The following is a 20,004-nucleotide window of genomic DNA, read 5'->3' as shown; positions in this document are numbered from 1 at the left end:
CAAGTTAAAGGAGTTCATCATCACCAAGCCCTTATTTTATGAAATGTTAAAGGGACTTATCTAAGAAAAAGAAGATAAAAAACATATATGGTAAAATGACAGCAAACTCACAGTTCTTAACAACCACACCTAAAACAAAAACAAGCCAAGCAAACAAGTAGAACAGGAACAGAACCACAGAAATGGAGATCACATGGAGGGTTAGCAACAGGGAGTGGGAGGAAGAGAGAGGGGGAAAAGGTACAGAGAATAAGTAGCATAGATGGTAGGTAGAAAATAGATAGGGGGAGGGTAAGAATAGTATGAGAAATGTAGAAGCTAAAGAACTTAAGACCCATGGACATGAACTAAAGGGGGGGAATGTGGGTGGGAGGGGCTATGCAAGGTAGAGGGCAATGAAGGGGGTAATGGGACAACTGTAATAGCATAATCAAATATATTTTTAAAAATTCTGATTTGTCTGTGTATTCATAATATGTTTTTTGGAATTGATATACTCAATCCTTTCTTTTACCTAAGATTTTTTTTTTTAGGTTACATTTTTTCCACTAAGTTTTGCCTGTTCTCTGCTCCTATTTCTGTCTCCTAAATGGGTGGCTAGGTAGACTTATGGAACTTGGGCAGGTAGCCACACAGAATGTAATCCGTTAGGTCAGGAGTGTCATCCTCATTTTCACTGGGAGCCACATCAGTCTCATGGTTGCCTTCAAAGGGTGGAATGTAGTTTTAGGACTATAAATGTAACTATTCTTTAACAGTTAAGTGAAAGCTCGGCGCTGCCTCGAGGTAGAAACGGTAGAGGGCTGGATTTGGCCTGCGAGCCTTGTGTTTGCCACCTGTGCCTTAGCTGGATAGACAGGTGGGTATACTTTATATTGATATTGGAGTAATTAGGAGGAAAAGGATACCCAGGAGATTTTGGGGGGATGGGTCCAGAGTTAGATAACATATTTATTACTTTTTCCTACTAAAAGGAACCAAGGCTCCATAGAGAAAAATGGCTGATTCATCTGGAACTGGAAATTTTCAGAACACCTTGTCATACCAGAAAAGAAGAAAGCTATCAAAGATCACTGGTCAGGGTTCCCCTTGGACATACTGCTCACTGGGACAATTTGGGTGAATAAAAAGAATAATAATTATGGGTTAAAACGCATCAACTACTTTAAAATTTATGACTTCATACAACAAAACATCTTAATGGTTGTCTTTGGAAGATACTGTGGAACTAAATGTATTCTGAGGGCAAGGGGAATGAATGAGACAAGCATTTTCAAGACTTTCTTGGATAACCAAATAATAGATAAAGAGATGTTTTTCTTTCTAATAGTATTCCAGATAATAAATTTAAGAAACAAAGAATTAGAATGTTACCATTTTGCAGCCTACAATGAGATAGATCTAGGCAATCAATGATCATTAATAACTACTGAAGCTAATAAGTGAAAGGCTGACAGCACCTGAATGCACAGATCATAAAAAGAGGGACAAACCCGACATGTGCCTCTTGATGTGATGCTGTGGTACCACTTATAAAATTTTCTTGCAAAAATTCAAATCTGAATCTTATCAAACATCTAGCAATTTATAACAAATACAGAGGTACAGAAGAACATGTTCAGAGACACCACTGGTGGATACAATCAGTAGAATCTAAAGAGAAATTCTATAGGACAGAAAAGGTTAAGGAAACCTGTAATTTGAAAGAGACATATCAACCAAATACAATATGGGGATTTTGTATGGATGGATGCTGATTCTAATCAACTAATTGTAAAAATAATCATGTGGAGCAAAAGGGAGAAATTGAGCACTGCCTATCAATACTAACAAATTACTGTTAATTTTTCTTAGAATGTGGGAATATGGTAGTTAATGTTTTAGAACTTACATTATAATCATTGACAAAGTATAGCATCTGGAGTTTACTTTAAACTCCAGGTGGAAGGGTTATGGGTAAGGATATATAGATAAAACAAGATGGGCCATGTGGATAATTGAACTTGAAAGATGGGTATACATTAGATCATTTTACTGTTCTCCTTTTCTGCTGAAAATTTGGTAAGTTTTTAAAAAGGTCACATACATTGATACTTTGATCTTATCTGAATTGTATGAAATTCTGTTTTTATGTATGAGGTAAATTAGTTTTCTCAGTTGTTAATTTTTTCTTAAGCTATGGCCAGTAGAACTTTCTGGTGATGATATTTATAATTTGAACTATCTGTGGAACTTAAATTCAAGCCTCACTTTTCCAAATGTGGGTTACTCTAATTTATGCATCAATTCATGCTTATCTAGTGGTATGCATTTTACCAGGATGTTCTCAAAGCAACAGTAAACGTGCTGTAAGCATCCTGGAACTAACAAGTTTACCTGCAAATTCAAGAAAAACCATGAGTAGTGAATTAAACATGGATATATAGTATAGAGTTAAAATGAACATTTTGCCTTAACCTTTAAGAAAAATTAGATTCAAAAGAAATTATACTGGGGATATTTATGTTTCTCTGTAGTTATTCGAGTTTTTTTGTTTTGTCAACTTCCTAGTTCATGTGCCTTGTGGTTGGGCTAAGGAATTTTTTTTTAAATACTAAGATGAAAATAATTGAGACTCCTTTTAATTTGATACTGGCTTCAGTAGTAGGGCAAGCTGAATTGAGAATCTTTTTTCCTATTATTGATTGGGTTTTTAGGTGTAGATTCTTTGAGGTATAAACTATATGTTGTAGTGCACTCAGTGTTAATAGCAATAATTATTTATCGCTTGTTTTCTTGTTCTACTCTTTATTCCTCATATTACCACGTTTTACTATTGAGGATAACTTTGGCTCTGCCTTCAATAAATGAAGGATTTACTGCTTTTTAGAAACCTGCGAGAATACCAACATACTTGTTTGCCTCCAATTTTTCTTTTGGCTAATAGTCATTACAATTTTTTTTTTTTTTTCAGAGACATCCCCAGAGTTTTAGTCTCTTGAGTCTCTATCTGTTGCAACTGAACAGAAATTTACCAGTAATATATTTTTTCCCCTTCTGGGAAAAAAGATTTGAATAAGAGTGGAGTGAAATCTCTCACCCTCTTTTGTAGGAAAAGAGGAGTTGGTATCCTTTTAGGTTTACAGCTTTTAAGCAATAGGAACATGTAAAAATGATCTTACATAGCACTTTCAGTATAAAATGCTGACATACCAAGTTTAATTCTACAGTTTTAAATATTTGAGTGCCTACTTTCTAAGCGTAGTAGTGCTTAGACACTTTAAAGAACAGAACATAAAAATTTTGCTGGCACAGAGTTTATATATTTAGTGTGGAGAGACAGATAGTAAGCTGAATAATTAAATTGAAAATGTGGTGTGTTAGGTAGTATGATAATGCCTCAAAGAGAAAATAAAGTGGGAAACAGAGAACAGGAATGAAAGGTTGGGTGGAGCATTGATGTCTTGTTGTGTGTGGGGGGGGCAGTTTTCCAGACAGAGGTAGGAACTGTGCAAAGTCTCTGAAGTGGGAGGAGGGGCCTAGTATGTCAGTGAAACAGCCAGGTGTGGGGGATGGACTGTGGCCTTTATTATGGTGAAGGACTTTGGCTTTTACTCTGAATGAGACAATTCATTAAAAAATTTTTAGCATAGGAGTGACATCTGATTTACATTTTACAGGATCACTCTTAATATGTTTAAGAATATAAACTGTAGGGAGACAAGGCAGAAATAGAGTGGTTATAAGACTTCAGAGATAAGTCAGAGGAAGTATTGGCTTGGGCAAGGATGGTTGCAGCAGAAATGATAAATGGTTGAATTCTTGGATATATTTTTTAAATAGAGTTCTCAGGATTTACTGATGGACCAGTTTTTTGGGGTAGTGGTATGTGTGACAGAATGCATCTAGGATGCCTTCAAGGTTTTTGGCTTCAGCAGTTGAAAGGATGAAGGTGGCGTTAGCTGAGATGGAAGAGACTGCAGGATGAAGAGGAGAAATTACCAGGTGCTTGGTTTTGAATATACTAACTTCGAATTGCCTACTAGGCATTGAGGTAGAGAAGTCATACAAGCAGCTTAAAATCAGGTGTTCAGTGAAGAGGTTTGGCTTAGTAGAGACATGCTCATAAACTGGGAGATTATTATTTTATAGGATGTATGTAAACCATGAAGCTGAATAGAAAGCAAAGAGGATTAAGGATGACGTCCTTGGGGGTACACCAGCATTAAGAAGTCAGAAGGATTACCAGAAAGGAGGGAAGGAGTATTAGGACGAGTGACAGGGAGCTAAGTGGAAAACCAGAATAGGATAGCCTATAAGCCAGGTAAAGAAAGTTTCAAGGAGGAAGGGAGATTAGCTGTGTCAAATAAGAGGTCAGGTAATACAAGGACTGGTTAATGTCCTTTATAGGTGAATGGTGACTTAAAAGGATAGTTTCAGTGCAGTGGTGGGAGCAACAATCAGATTGGTATGAGCATGAGAGGCTGGGAAGAGAGGAATTGGAGACAAGGGAGGCAGATGGCTCCTAAAAGTTCTACTGTAAGCCATGGTTGGGTAGCTACAGTTGGTTGTAGCATTGTCCTGATGCGCTGGGGTTAAGGGTTTGGTCCCTGATCAGGGCACATACAAGATTCAACTAATGAATGTGTAAGTGGATGGAACAACAAATCGATGTTTCTCTTTCTCTCCCTCCAACCTCCAAAATCAATACATAAAAATTTAAAAATGTTCTGTAAAATGGGAGCAGAGAAATGGAATGGTAACTGGAGTGAATGTGAGTTTCATATTTGTTTTGATAAAGGTTGGAGAAATGCTAGCATCTTTATTGATGGAATTGAATTCATTAGAGAGGAAAGACTGATGACCCAGGAGAGGGTAGGAATTTCTGCAGCAATGTCTTTGAGTGAAGGGAGTGAGATAAGGCCTAACTACTGTGCATTTTGAAGCCTTAGCTAGCAGCATGAGCAGCTCATCTGCAGGAGAGAAGTTGGAGTGATAAGTATATGGGTAGAGATTCAGGAAAGAGGGTGGATCAGTGTAGAGTGGAAAATTGTAATACTTCATAGGATTTTTTAAAGTATTACATATTGTACTATACAAGGATGATTATAGAACATAGTTAAGTTGCTCAGTAAAATTGTTGACTATATCACTTGTAGAGGTAACTAAATGATTTGGTATATGAAATTGTTAAGGTTGTAATACTTATTTAAAGTAACTGATATTCACATGAGCAGTTTCCTGTGTGTATAATACTCTGGAAATACTGACTTTTCATGAGTCAGATGACAGTTTGGGGATCCATTGTAAAGGTGCAGCAATTAATGTAGGAATATTAGAGGGAGAGGTGGAACCTGGAGATCCTCAGGAATTCTGCTCAAACTCTCACTGGTTTTAGGTATATTTATATTTTAGAAATGAGATGGAGAATATTTAAAATCTGTAAGTACATCAGTATCATTGTAGGGTGACGTGTGGAGGCTGAAAGGTGAAAATGGGAGATATGAAAAGTCTTATCAGAGAGCCCAGGGCTTCGCTAGAGACAGGTTTCTCTGATAGAGCTTAGTGATACAGAATTCTAGGTTCTACTGGTGGTTAGGTAGGAAGTGGTAAGACTTAGGTAGATAGATTTGGTAAGACAAGACCTAGGATATGAAAACCTCTAGAAGGCTTTTTTTTTTTTTTTTGGCCCAGATGTTTCTTTCTAATGAATTGACCATTACATTTCCTAAGTTCTGAAATGGCCAACAGACCATAGAAAGACATTGCTTTAGGCTCCTGCTTGAAACCAGCAGCTTCAGCAAACTGCTGGCCTTGATTGAGGGCCAATAGAAGGCTTTTAAAAGATCTGGGAAAGTTGGAAACTAGAGAGAAGATGATTAAAGATTTGAATCAAAGGCTAGTAATAAAAAAGAATTTAAAATTTACTTTCGGTCCTGGCCAGTGTGGCTTAGTTGGTTGGGTGTCATCCCACAGACCGAAAGTTTGCGGTTTTGATTCCTTCAGGACACATGCCTAGGTTGTGGGTTTGGTCTCCCATACATTTGGGCCATGTATGGGAGGCACTCAATTGATTTTTCTCTCCGTCTCTTTCTCCCTCCCTTCCCCGCTCAGAAAAAAAAAATAAGAAAAGTAATGATAATAAAATAAAGCTTTAAAAAATTTACTTTTTGGAATATTTTTGTACCTAAATTAGTTTCATAAAAGTATTCTTTCCAGCACCCCTCAATTGATAACTGAATGTTCAATATTTGGAGATGTAAAATGAACATTTAGACAAAAATCCTGTGGTCTGTAAAAGCATATCAAACTAAGGGAAGTAATATAACAAAGATAAAAATTATGATGCCATAGATTTTCATAAGAGGAAGAGAGACTACCTTTTCATAAGAGGAAGTGAAAAGGTTTCGTGAAGGAAGTAGCAGGATTGAGGGATGTTCCTTGAAAATGGAAGGTAGAAATGTTGATGAGGATATTTCAGGTAACAGCATTATTAGGTAGGAAGAAATTGTGTCTGTATGTGGTATAAATAGTTCAGTTTAAAATTAAATCCAAATAAAATTCTCAGAGCAATCCCCACCAAGCCCCCAATGAACCCTTTGGAAGTTTGTAGGTGAAATGGGTGGGAAAAGTAAAAGGGCGAAAGGGTAAAGCAAAAATAAGCTGTAGTAATCCCTGGCCAGGTAGTGCAGTTGGTTAGAGCGTCCTCCCAATGTGCCAAGGGTGCGGGTTCAATCTCCCTTCAGGGCACATACAAGAATCAACCAGTGAATGCATAAATTAGTAGAACAATTAAACAATGTGTTCTCTTTCTCCCTTCTTTTCTCTCTCTAAAATCAATCAATATGGCCCTGGCTTGTGTAGCTCAGTGGATTGAGTGTGGGCTGTGAACCAAGGGGTGGCCAGTTCCATTCCCAGTCAGAGCACATTGCCTGGGTTGCAGGCCAAGTCCCCAGTGGGGGCCACATTAGAGGCAACCACACATTGATGTTTATCTCCCTTTCTTTTTCCTTCCCTTCCTCTTGCTCTAAAAATACAAAAAAATAAAGAAAAATTTAAAAAAAATAAAATCAATCAATATGGTAATCAACCATGTATAGAAATTACATTTTTGATTATGATAGAGTATGCTTGGAAAGGATAAGAATACAGAAATGAAGAAACATGTAAAAGTGTAGGTAAAAACACTGAACAATTTACTGTTGTTTTTAAAATTAAAATAAATTTTATTAGAAATTGCAACAGACAAGCAAAGCCAAATTTTCTTGGAATAAAATTTCTTAAAAATAAATGACCACAAGGACCTAGTAGAAAAATGAACAAGGGCACGGACAGTCTATTTAGGGAAAATTACAAATGGCTTTGAAGAATATTCAAGATGCTAGACTTCACTTATAGAAGCACAAACAAAGCTACACTGAAGTACTCTTTTTCATTTAAAGACAAGCCTATCTTATAAGTGAATGAAGCTTGCTATCAACCCTCAAGTCCTACCCACACAACTCAGTTTCTAGTCCCTCTTAGTCCTGACCTCTTACATGTGGAAAGCCAAGTGTTATTAGGTAAGGAAAAAAAATCTTCCTTGCCCAGACCAGTGTGGCTTAGCAGGTTGGGTGTCATACAGCAAAAATAAAGGTTATCAGTTGATTCCTGGTCAGGGCACATGCCTGGGTTGCAGGTTTGGTCCCTCCCTGGAAGGGGTGCTTGCAAGAGGATCAACCAGTCAGTGTTCCCTCTCACGTCGATGTTTCTTTCCCTCTCTTCCTCCCTTCCCCTTTCTCTAAAAATAAATTAATAAAATCTTTTTTTAAAAAAGAAAGCTTCCTTTTGTGAAAGAAATGAATACAGATAGAAAACAGTAGGAGGAAACACTTAAAATAAAAAAATATTAAGATAATAATGAAGATTATATTTGTAAACATGAACAGAATTCTGTAAAAACGTAAAGGAGCTCCTAGAAGATGAATGTGAAGAAATCTTCTAGAAGTACAACAAACAGGAAACTAAAAGAGTAACAAATATTTTTTCAGAGAAGCAAATACTGTAGAAGTATTTGCGAATACTGTGTGTGAATATAATGGATTAGAAAGTTTTAAAAACTTTAAAAGTGTGGTGCCTTAGAAGTTAAGTGGTAATTTTCTCAATTGTGTCAGTTATTCAGTGGAATTTAAAAGGTGTGAAAAATAAAAGTTTAATAATGCCAAATTGCCACATATATTGTATCAATTGACATTTCCATCTACTGGTTGTTGGCTTATATTTCTACTGGTTAAAATTGAGAATCAGTTTCCAACCTTAAGATATGTGATTTATTTACATCTTTAAAAAAGATTTCTTAATTTTTAACTTACATTTAGAGGGAGGGGAACAGAGGGACAGAAATATCAATGTGTAAGAGAATGGATTGCCTCTCACATGCCCCCCCACCAACTGGGGACCTGGCCCGAAACCCAGGCATGTGCCCTGACTGGGGAATCAAACTGGCAACCTTGATTTGCAGGCAGGCCCTCAATACACTGAGCCACAACAGCCAGGGCAATTTTGCATTTTTAAAATAGGTTCAGTAGTTGTTTATGAATATTTTTGGAGATTTGTGTTCACTCCTTTGTACAGATCTTAGATTTAATTTCATGGATTTGTCAGCACCCTTTACTTATTTAGGGATTAACTCTGTCATACATACAAATGTCTTCCCTTCAGGTTTGTCTTTGGGTTCTTCCTCCTTCCCCTTAAACCTTTCAAAAACTTGAAGGTTCAGTTTTCATTTGTGACTTCTTGGTTATGTATATGATTTTGTATATGACATTCTAAACCACGATTATAAAGGATATTTATACCATATTCTCCATATTTTTCTTCTGTACTTTTATGGTTTTGTTTTATACATTTAAAATTTTCAGCCCTGGCTGGCATAGCTCAGTGGATTGAGCGCGGGCTGCAAACCGAAGTGTCGCAGGTTCAATTCCCAGCCAGGCGCAGGGTACATTCCTGGGTTGCAGGCCATAACCCCCAGCAGCCACACATTGATGTTTCTCTCTCTCTCTACCCCCTCCCTCTCCCCCTCTTCCTCTCCCTCCCTCCCTCTCCCTCCCTCCCTCTCTCTCTCTCTCTCTCTCCCCCTCCCTCCCTTCTCTCTCTAAAAATACATAAATAAATAAAAAACTTAAAAAAAAAAAGATGAAGATTGACCTTTGTCAAGGAGGATACCAGCCTGTGTCGTGACTACCCACCACGACTGGCTTTAAAAAAAAAAAATTTCATCCATTTGGACTTTTTTTTATTAAAAGGAATTAGGTAGAGATTGATTTTATTATCTCTACTGAAATAGTTGCCTAACACATAATTTTTAACTAATCCATTCCCCCATCCTTATTTGAAATGCTATCAAATTCATTATATACCAAATTTCTGTGTGTATTTTGGTTTGTTTTTATTCTCTAGATTTCCAAGTCTGTTCTTAGGCCAGATTATATTATGTTGATTACTGTAATTTTAGGAAGTTTTAAAAATTTATACATTTTATTTTTATCAATTAGGAACAAATACATTTTTTATAAAAATCAGTTCTAGAGGGCTTGTAACAAGCTGCCTTTCCCCCTTTTCACTTGGAAAGTCCTATACCGATTTTGATTTAAAAAGTGTCATTTTTTTTTGTCAGGAAGCTTTTGGGATTTGGTGTTTCGAAATTTTATTTAGCTGTGTGTTAGTATGAGCCTTTCCTTTAGTGTCTTTGGCGTTTTGAAGGTCCTGTTACAAGTTTAAGCACAGTTCTGGGGAATTGTGTGTGTGTGTGTGTGTGTGTGTGTGTGTGTAGCCATCTCCTCTTCTGGTTTCTGTGCTTTTTTCTGGAACTTAAATCAATGGGACATTAGGCTTGTTGATTAATGTGGGAAACTTAAAGTGAGAAGTAGGAGATGAGGTCAGACAGCTAAAGGGGAAAATAGTGCCAGGTCCTGTTGGGCCTTGTGAGCCATTATACGGACTTCAGCTTCCACTAGTGGTGAGCCAGGGAGGGTGTTCAGCAGAGGAGAGATATGATCTGACTCTTACTTTCATAGGGTCATTCTTTGAAACAAAAAACTGCAGCTCTCAGCCTTACTGAATAAGAGATGGGATTATTTGAAGATCTATTTAGAATGCACTTTCTAGTAGTGAGAAAAACTTGTCCTTGAATACTTAAATTCAAATGGTACAATAGATGTACTTTGTAAATCAAACTTAAAACATTTTTCTTTGTGTTTCAAGTAAATTTTTAATTAGTGTTTTATTTTTGAATAGCTTGGTGTTTTTTTTTTGATAAGTATGTGTAAGAAAGTTATTTTGTTTAATTTTGTTTAATTGGTTGCTTAGTTCTAGTTTATTTGGTTTCTTAGCTTTCCTAGTTCTACAATAATTATATTCAAATCTCCTCTTTAAATACTTTTTAAACCTGAGTACATTGCTTAATTGTTCTAAAACAGTGTTAAGTGTTTATTTTAATATTAGTAATGGTGTTATATTAATCTTTCATTTTTCTTTTTCTTTCAAGGAACATCAGTTTTATGATTGTTCATCTTCATTTCCTGTTTTCCATTATAGTTTTCATGGCAGGCATCCTTGTTTTGTCCTGTTAGTGGACTTTAGTGGGATTACTTGTAGTGTTCACTTACTGGCTTAATGTATTATGTGTATATAAAATCTTTAATAAGTATATACAGCTTAATGTATATTTTGTGATTTTTTTTCTTAAAAATATTCATACTATAGCCATCCCTATTTTATTGGAATTCTCTTTCCTTTTAAGATCAGCATTTTATGAAATACTTTTAGTAATAAAAAAATGCCTCCTCTTCTTTGACTTTAATATGTTAACGCAAAAGATTGAGCTTCTCTTGAGAAGAGTGATGCCTTTTCAATTTATTGTTGGGTTGTGTTCACATTTTATTTTCAAAAGGTCCAGTAGTATAGAGGTTGAATGCCTAATCTCTGGAGCCTCGTTGTGTTGGGTTCAAACCCCAGCCTCTTATCTAATTTCTCTAGTTCTACTTCCTCAACTGTAAAATGGAGATACTAAGTAAGTTTTAGCTCATAGGCAAGGAGTGGTAATAAGTCAGTAGGAGCTAGCACTAAAGTTGTAATGTACAAGATGTTAAAATACTTGACCCTTCTTTGGCTATGACCCTTCCTCCTAGTGTTCTTGTCACTAAAATGATAATATGTGGCACAAAAAGAGGGCCTTTAGGACTGTTCCAGCATAGCTCTGGCATCCTTCTGATGGTTTGGTGATGATTCTGTACGGGCTGTTAAATATTTGGACCCTCCAGTTTGTCACATTGTTTTTAGAGTAAATGAGTTGATATTATGTACCTTGCTTATCTAGACCAGTGTGTGGAATATAGCAAGTACTATATAATAGTGCTTTCTATTATTTTTAGAATTTTTTCAAGCTATTTTCTGTGTTGTCTGTGTACAGTTGGCCTCATGAAATGTAAGAAACTTTCTTTTCTAGATATAGATTGATAGTTTTTAAAAAATATTTTATTTATTTATTTTTAGAGAGGAGAAGGGAGGGAGAATGAGAGGGAGAGAAACATCAATGTGTAGGTGCCTCCCCTGTTCCCCCTGCTGGGGACCTGGCCTGCAACTCAGGCATGTGCCCAGTCTTGACTGGGAATTGAACCAGCAACTCTTTGGTACACAGACCAGCACTCAATCCACTGAGCCACAACTGCCAGGGCTAGTTTAATAAAGTTTTTAATTAAGGAATTACCTTTTGAATTTACTATGAAAATACCTGAGACTGTTGTTTGTAGGCTATCAAGGTATTTGTTTTTTAGTTTACTTGATTCCATTTGGTAATTTTCATATTCTTAGAAAACCACCCTTTTTATCTGCATTTTAAAAATCTAGTAGCTTAAAATTTACTGAAAACTAACTTCAGTCTTGTTTTGGTTTCCTCTGTATCATTTTATTTTTTTCTTTCTCAGTCCTAACTTTATGAATTATTTTTTGTTTGTTTAGTCCAGCTAATGTTTTATCTGCTTGTTTTTTTTAAGTATTTTTTTAAACTTTTTTATTACTGTTTAGAGACAGTTGTCTCCATTTTCCCCCAACCACTCCCCTCATCGCAGCCATCCCCACTTCCCACCCTTGATCCTGCCCCCCTTTGGTTTTGTCCATGTGTCCTTTATACATGTTTGTGAAAACCCTCCCCCCCATTATCCCCTCCTACCTCCCCTCTGGTTACTGTCAGTTAGCATTTAATTTCAATGTCTCTGATTGTATTTTGCTTCCTTGTTTATTTTGTTGATTAGGTTCCACTTATAGGTGAAATCACATGGTATTTGTCTTTCACCACCTGGCTTATTTCACTTAATGCCATAATGCTCTCCAGTTCCATCCATGCTGTCACAAGGGTAGGAGCTCCTTCTTTCTTTCTGCTTCTCTGTAGTATTCCATTGTGTAAATGTACCATAGTTTTTTGATCCATTCATTTACTGATGGGCACTTAGGTTGCTTCCAGCACTTGGCTATTGTAAATTGTGCTGCTATGAGCATTGGGGTGTATAGGTTCTTTTGGATTGGTGTTCCAGGATTCTTAGGGTATAATCCCAGCAGTGGAATTGCCAGTTCAAAAGGCAGTCCCATTTTTAGTTTCCTGAGGAAATTTCATACTCTTTTCCACATGGCTGCACCAGTCTGCATTCCCACCAACAGTGCACTAGGGTTCCCTTTTCTCCACATCCTCTCCAACACTTGTTTGTTGATTTGTTTATGATGGCCATTCTCACTGGTGTGAAGTGGTATCTCATGTCTCTCTGATGGCTTTTTTTCTTTTTCTCTTCAAAATTCAGCTCCTAAGTTTTGGAATTAAATATTATTGGCTTCTGTTTTCTAATTGCATAACTTAGGAATTTCTTTATTCTAACTTTTAAAGTTGATTCTATTTTCTAACCTTAAGTTGAATGTTTGATAAGTTTACTTTTAATTAAAAGTTAGTCTTTGTGGACCCAGTCTGAGCTGCTTTTAACAATTTATATTAATGTTGTATGTTTGGTTTTGCTTCTGTAATAGTTGTTTTTATCCTATCTTTTTGCTTGGTTTTCCTTTCCCTTTCCCTTTCCCTTTCCCTTTCCTTCTTTTTCCTGTTCCCTTTCCTTTTCTTTAAACCACATGGCTTAATTTTCTTATTTCTTTATTTTAAATTTTATTTAGTTATTTTTAGAGAGAGGGAAAAGGAGGAGAAAGAGTGGGAGAGGAACCTCTATCACACCCCCAAATGAGGACCTGGCCCAAAACCCAGGCACATACTATGACTAGGAATTGAACCAGTGACCCTTTGGTTCATTGGCCAGCACTCAACCCACTGAGCCACACCAGCTGGGGCCTTGGTTTAATTTCTTTATTTGCTCTTCTTTCTCTCATTTTGGAGGTTATATACTGTATTTCACTATTTCTGAGGTACTATTGTAAGGTGCCTCATTATTTCAACAGCACTAATATGGTTAAGTGCTGTCAAAGAAACTATAACATACCATCAAATGTGCTGTGCATGCCCATTTCAGATGATACAATATGAAAAAGTGTATCTTAGACGAAATATGGTAGTTTGTTTATAGGTCTGTGGTTATTATTATAAATCTGTAACTTTAAGATACTTAAATCTGTTATGTTTACCAAATAGATTTTTATGTTTGAGGAAGAGTAGTTTGAATGCCCTATTCTTGGGGTTCTTGTATGTTTAAAAATGTCTGTCAGTGACTTTCACAAGTGAAGTAGTATTTTGGCTGGCTGTAGAATTTTTAGCTGTGTTACCTTTTCCTTAATACTTACTAGACATTATTCTATTACCTTCTGGCATCTAGGGTTACTCTAGAGAAGTCTGGGGCGAGCCTGGCTTTTTCCTTTTGTAAGTGACCTACTTCTGCCTGGATATTGGTAGAATTTTTTCTTTATCCTTGAAGTTCAGTAATCTTATAGGGATATATCTTGGTCTTGGTGTCATTCTTTATCACATTTTCCTGTTACATGGTAAGCCATTTTAATCTGTGATTTTTAATATGCTTACATTTTTATTCTTAAGGAACATCAATTTTATGATTGTTCATCTTCATTTCCTTTCACCTTATTTTTCTAAATGCTTCTGCATTTGTTCTTTTCTCCTGTGTTCTGTGTAATTTTCTAGAGATTATTTTTCGTTTCTTAAATTTGTTTCCATCTATCAGGTCTACTTCTTTTACATAATGTAGTTTTCATTTTGCCAGTAGCTTCAGTACTTCCTTTAGTTTTTATTTATGTCTGAGAGCTGCTTTTTCAACTTGTCTTGCTTATTTCCCTCTTTATTAAAAAAAGTCTTTACTTGTGGTCAGAACAGGTAAAACCACATTGTTTTTCAGAAGGTGGGTAATACCAAAATTTATCTCCAAGAACACAAAACAAGTGATAAATAAAATTGTTTCATTGAGTCATGCTGTGATTAATGGCATGAAATATGGAAAAGCCATTATTCATTTTGGAGAGTAAAAGACATTTATTTTTGCAATTGGGTAAGCTTCTTTTATACACAGTAAAAATCTGTTTTGCCCTGTGTGCTTTTTGTATGAGGTAGAAGTATTCAAGGACCTTTTTTCCCTCTTAATTATTGAAATCTATTGAAGATTTTTTTCATTCACTGAGTTGTAATGTATACTAGAAAAAAATTCACTGAAATCATGGCTGACAGAGGCTCTGTCATTCATGTGTGCCATGATAAAAGACCTGCTATGTGAATTTCAGTTGAATTCCAATTTGCTCTTTATCTTGTTCTGAAGAAATGAGGGTGATCAACAGTGTAACTCCTTGATCTTTATTCAGGGTTGAAGGAAATAGTGACAGTTGTGAGTGTGTGACAGTTGTGGTTACTGAAAATGAGCCTTTCACTCTTTAAAAAAAAAGATAAAACATCTTTTAAAAAAAGATAAAACATTTCTACACTTTAAAGTGTATCTTAGCTATTTAGGGAATAGTTCCTCCTATGTTGTTTTTTTTAAATGATGGCTGGTATTCAAGTATTCTCTATGTTACAGTTGATGTTAGCAAAGATTGTATTACTTATTTTAGTAGATTTGCACATTCAGTATAGCACAGTATGTCAGTAGCATATTCTGTATTGTGAATAACCTGAATTTACTACTACAAAGTCTGATTCATATCTTATCCTTATAATTTAAATTATCACAATTTCTTAAGGGTTCCAAACGATCAAGCTTGACTGCCAATTATTTGGCCTCTTCCTACGATGATATGTATTTTTAGACTGTTCTATAATTCAAAAGATATTTACTGAGGACCTACTACATGCCAGGGACTTTAACAGGTGTTGGGGCTAAATCAGTAAACAAAGTCCATGATCTTTTAGGGCATACATTCTAGTGGAGGTGAGAGAGAGAAACAAAATTAATAGAAAGTTGTAAAGTGCTAGAGGAAATAAAATAAGGAATAAAATAAAGAGTGTGTGAGAGTAATAAAAGAGTAATAAAGATTAAGGGTATAAAATAGGGAGTTTGTAAGAGTGTGGGGGTTATAATTTAAAGCAGGGCGACATTTGAATAATTGAGAGCCCCTGAGGTGGAGACAGACTCGAATGTTGGAGGAAGGTGAAAGGGAACAGTTAGCTGCAGCCAAGTGAACGAGGTAGCAAGTAGAAGATTGAAAAGATACACTGGTTAATTCTGATGGAATTTTTGGGCCATCATACAAGCCATTACTCTGAGTGAGAACTCAAAGTCATTAGAATAGTGATGTAATCCTAATTCACATTTTATGGGATCACTCTGACTGCTGGATTGAGGATAGACACAATAAGAGAAATTTTACATAGTACCCTGTTATATTTAAGTAAACATGTATAACTGAAATGAAAGCACCACTAATGTCTCTATTTTATTTTTCCTTTTTATTTTGAAAAAGAAGTGCTGTTTATATCCCCCTGGATCTATTTCATGACTGCACAACTTACATTTGAAAAACACTGCTAAATGAAACACAGCCTCTGCCCTAGTGGAAAGGAAGTGAAACACAGGGTGTTATATATTAAAGGAAAATGAACAAGTATAAAATTAAAAGGAATAAAAACTGAAAATCATTGTTATACACATGTTCAGCTTTAAAAAATCAAATAGTCAAATATCACTTGTACAAAAGGCCTAATAACAATTAGCCTCACTTCCCAAAGGCAGCTACTTTAAAAAACTTCTTTGGTTCAAATTTCCGGAGGCTTAATCCCATGTTTCTAATATACTTAGAGCGTTTAGTTTTTGGTTTATCAGCTTCAGACATTCTCTGTTGACTTCTTGCTATGACAGATGTTTTCAATCCTACTTCTCACTCCTGACTTTCCTCTCAAACACAGTTACTGAACTGGTGCCTCTCTGGGGTTCTGCCCAGATTCGCCTTCCTCCTTGGCTGAAGTCCCCTATGTGAGTTTTCTGCTCTTCTGCTCCCTCCACTCTGCTTAATCAGTTCACATTCTTCCATCCCTTTTTTCATCCTTCAGAACTGTGAATGATCTACCTAGTCTTTTAGTATTTGAAATTAAAAAGTTATTTTTAAAATTTCTTTAGAAAATTTGTTTAAGTTAATTAGGAAGGAGGGGAAATTAACACCTGTGCTCATACTGGCACCTTGAACTGGAAGATAGATTAGAGGTTTAGGCCAGAGTTTTTGTTGTTGTTGTTGTTGTTGTTGTTGTTGTTGTTGTTGTTTTTAACTATGTATAATGTCTTTTTTTTTTAAAGAACTAGATATTTTTACACTATATTATCTAAACATATTGTAAATATTTTCCCATATTATTAAATGCTCTTTCAGAGTTTTAAAACTAGATATATAGCATTCTTTAAAAATATGCTGGTATCATACTATTTTCCAAATTTTGACTTTTAGGTTCTTTAGGTTATGAATAATTATACATTATTTAAATTTAGTTAATTTTTTGTGGATTTTTCTTATGAAAAATATTTACATATAATCTTTGATTATTTCTCGTAGGATGAATATGTAGGAGTGGTCATTGCTGAAATCAAAGAAGATTAGCGTTTTTGTGGTTCTTTCTGTGGTTCTTTTGTGGAAGTTTTATTGAGATATAGTTGACATACAGTACTATATAAGTTTAAGGTGTACAGAAGAATGACCTGACTTACATATACTGCAAAATGATTATTACAGTAAGATTAGTTAACATCTATCAAAAAACAAAAAAAAGAACAAAAATTACTTTTTTCCTTGCGGTAAGAACTTTCAGGATCTACTCTCTTAGTACCTTTCAGGTGTACGTATGGCAGTGTTAACTATGGCCTTCATGTTGTAGATTTCCTCCCCAGTGCTTAACTAAACTTGTACCTTTTTGAGGTTCTTAATAGACGTTACCAATTGCCTCTAAATTGTACCAGTTTATATTTCCACTATCATTGTATTATAATGCTTAATGCTATCAGGACTTCTAAAAATATTTGATTCTTCTAGGTAAAAAATAATATAATTTTATTTTTTAAATTCCCAAGAAATTTGAATACTTCTTGACAGTTTGAATTGTGTGTATATGAGCTGGTTATTTTAAAGATTTGTAAGAACACATGTTTGCCCTTTAATCTTTTAATAGTTATTTTGACACATGAAAAAAATTTTATTTGTCCAATCAATTAGACTTTCTTTAGTTTTCTTTCTTTCCTTTAACACTTACAATGCTCCCTATTGCCAAGATCAGATAAGACTAAAAAATTTGAAGATAGCTTTGAAATTGGTGGTGGGAGAGAAATTTTAAACAGTTGTCTTTTCGAAACAATTTGCCTGTGGCTTTGTTGAGAAAATCCATCAAGATCATTTAGATTTTGGACTGTTGCTTCTCAATATGATCAATTGCCTTTACAATAGAGGTATTAAATTATTAAGACACTTCCATGAAAACACTTTATAATGTGTAAAGCTTTTTCAATAAATGAGGTGTTGTTAGTAACTGGTAACTCATTGCTCTGGGTGATCTGGCCAAACTAGTTTTTCCACTCAAAAGGCGTGATACTTAAGTTTTCTTTTAATAAGTCATGGAATGTCACCAGGGAATGTGTCACTATTTGGCATAATTTCATTAGGAATGTCTGCTGGTGATAGTTGAGTCTTTTTTGGGGGGGATTAACATAATTTTAGGCTAAGAGAATGTTACTGACATGAGCTGTTTATAAGCAGCAACATACTGTAAAAATGTTTTTAAAAGTACCTTTCTAAAACGTCTAAATGTGAATGGAGAAGGCATCAATGTGTAAGAGTTATATGGGGAAGAGAGAAGTTGGTTTATCAATCGGTTACAAAAGACCAATATTACATTGAAGGGATCCCTGTTTTCTGTGGTTGTCAAAATGCTTAGCCCTTACAAAAATGTTTTTAATTTTCACTATATTAAATACTTATAGAAATAAGTTTCTATTTATGAGCAGTTTGTTAGTTGTAGAGAGAGAGAAACCTGAACCTCATTTCACCGGAATATAATTGCTTAGGGTTTTGGTGTGCTGTTTTTCTCCAACCGTTTTTCTGTTGTTATTGTTTATGCACTTGTTTATGTGTTCTGTAATCATATGTATGTTACTCTATTTAGTAACAAACATTTTCCATTTTGCTACAGTGTTGTCTTCATTATCATTTATAAAATATTCATTGATTTGAGAGAGAGACAGAGAGACATCATTTTGTTGTTCACTTTTTTTATGCATTTATTGGTTGTTCCTTGTATGAGTCCTGACTGGAGATGGAACCAGCAACCTTGGCGTATTGGGTTGATGCTCTAACCAGCTGAGCAGCCTGGCCAGGGCTGCATTGCCATTTTTAATGCAACATGAAAGCCCATATCAAGTGATAGTCACATAAGTTCTCATTTAGACTCATTTGAGAAAGTTTTAAATTACAAGTTTTTGTATAGGTGTTTAGGTTTACTTTATAAATTTGAGTAAATATGTAAACAATTTGAGAGGTTTTCTTATGAGTCCTTGGTACTTCCAGCAGATGAACTGTTGTAGATCAGGAGGCTAGGCATTGATTTAGGGAAATGAGAGTGGAAGCAAGGAAGCAAGTATGACAGCATCTTTTTTGTTTCACCATCTCTTTCTAGTAGTCAGGGTGCAGGGTAGTGAATTCAGACTGAAATCTGAGGCTTTACTGTCTCTCTTGTTAATCCTCTTGATATTTATTATGTCCATTAAACCACCCAGTTCAGTAAAGAGCTTTTTGGTATTATGCATGAAGTACTAACATGCTTTTTTAAAAAGTTTAGTATGCCAGTATTTTGAAGTGCATAAAATAATTGCAGCTGTAGGTTTACTTTAAAATTAATTTGTGCAAAGTATTTCTAGTGTTTTTTTGTTGTCTTTTTTTAAAGATCAAGACTAGCATAGGGGATGTAAAGTACTGTATAGGGACTATAGTCAGTAATACTGTAGTAACTATGTATGGTGCCAGGTGGGTACTTGAATTATAAGGAGGCTCACTCATAAATTACGTAGTTATCCAGCCACTATACTGTGCAACTGAAACTAATGTAATACTGAGCATCCACTGTAATTTAAAAATAAAATTATAAGAAAAAGACTAGTTTATCTTCATGTTCTGGTTCTCAACTGGGAGAAACAGACTAGTCATTATTTTTTTAGTCCAGGTTTGAGTTCCCATTGTGTAAAAATGATGGCTCGCAGTTTGGTGGACTTTATTATCCCTTTCTAACCTGGGAAGTTTGTCAAATAATCCATTTGAAGTTGTTTCTTAATTTGTGTCTTTAACAATGAGATTGAGGGTATTGGCTTACTTGTGCCTCACACACACTGCAGTGGGCCTCTAATATAGAAGAAACTCTTAATCTAGGAGAAGCTCTACAGATAACAAGGGAGGAAAGGTTCCCACCTAGGAAGAGATGGGCAGATTTGTTTTCAAACGTCACTTATATTAAGGTAGGCATAACAAATGTCTTATCATCGTGTGTGTTTGGCTGCAGTGGCTGCTGAGTACTATACTGAGAAATTCTGAGTC

General features: G+C 35.4%; 1 protein-coding gene and 1 non-coding gene across 3 annotated transcripts in view; one reads left to right on the top strand and one right to left on the bottom strand.

The window, feature by feature from the left end:
- The window catches only part of UBE2G1 (ubiquitin conjugating enzyme E2 G1), a 111,301-nt gene that overhangs the window by 25,949 nt on the left and 65,348 nt on the right, over positions 1 to 20,004 (top strand). The window lies entirely within an intron of this gene.
- LOC123809534 lies at positions 5,672 to 5,808 on the bottom strand. Its single transcript, XR_006784013.1, has one exon. It is a non-coding gene; the product is annotated as a small nucleolar RNA SNORA2/SNORA34 family (small nucleolar RNA).

The sequence above is a fragment of the Phyllostomus hastatus genome, unplaced genomic scaffold (assembly GCF_019186645.2).
Source record: "Phyllostomus hastatus isolate PE091 unplaced genomic scaffold, TTU_PhHast_1.1 phas_scaffold_55, whole genome shotgun sequence".
In the NCBI taxonomy this organism is placed as follows: Eukaryota; Metazoa; Chordata; class Mammalia; order Chiroptera; family Phyllostomidae; genus Phyllostomus; species Phyllostomus hastatus.
The sequence above is the reverse complement of the archived record's forward strand: the minus strand, read 5'-3'. Positions and strand labels throughout refer to the sequence as shown.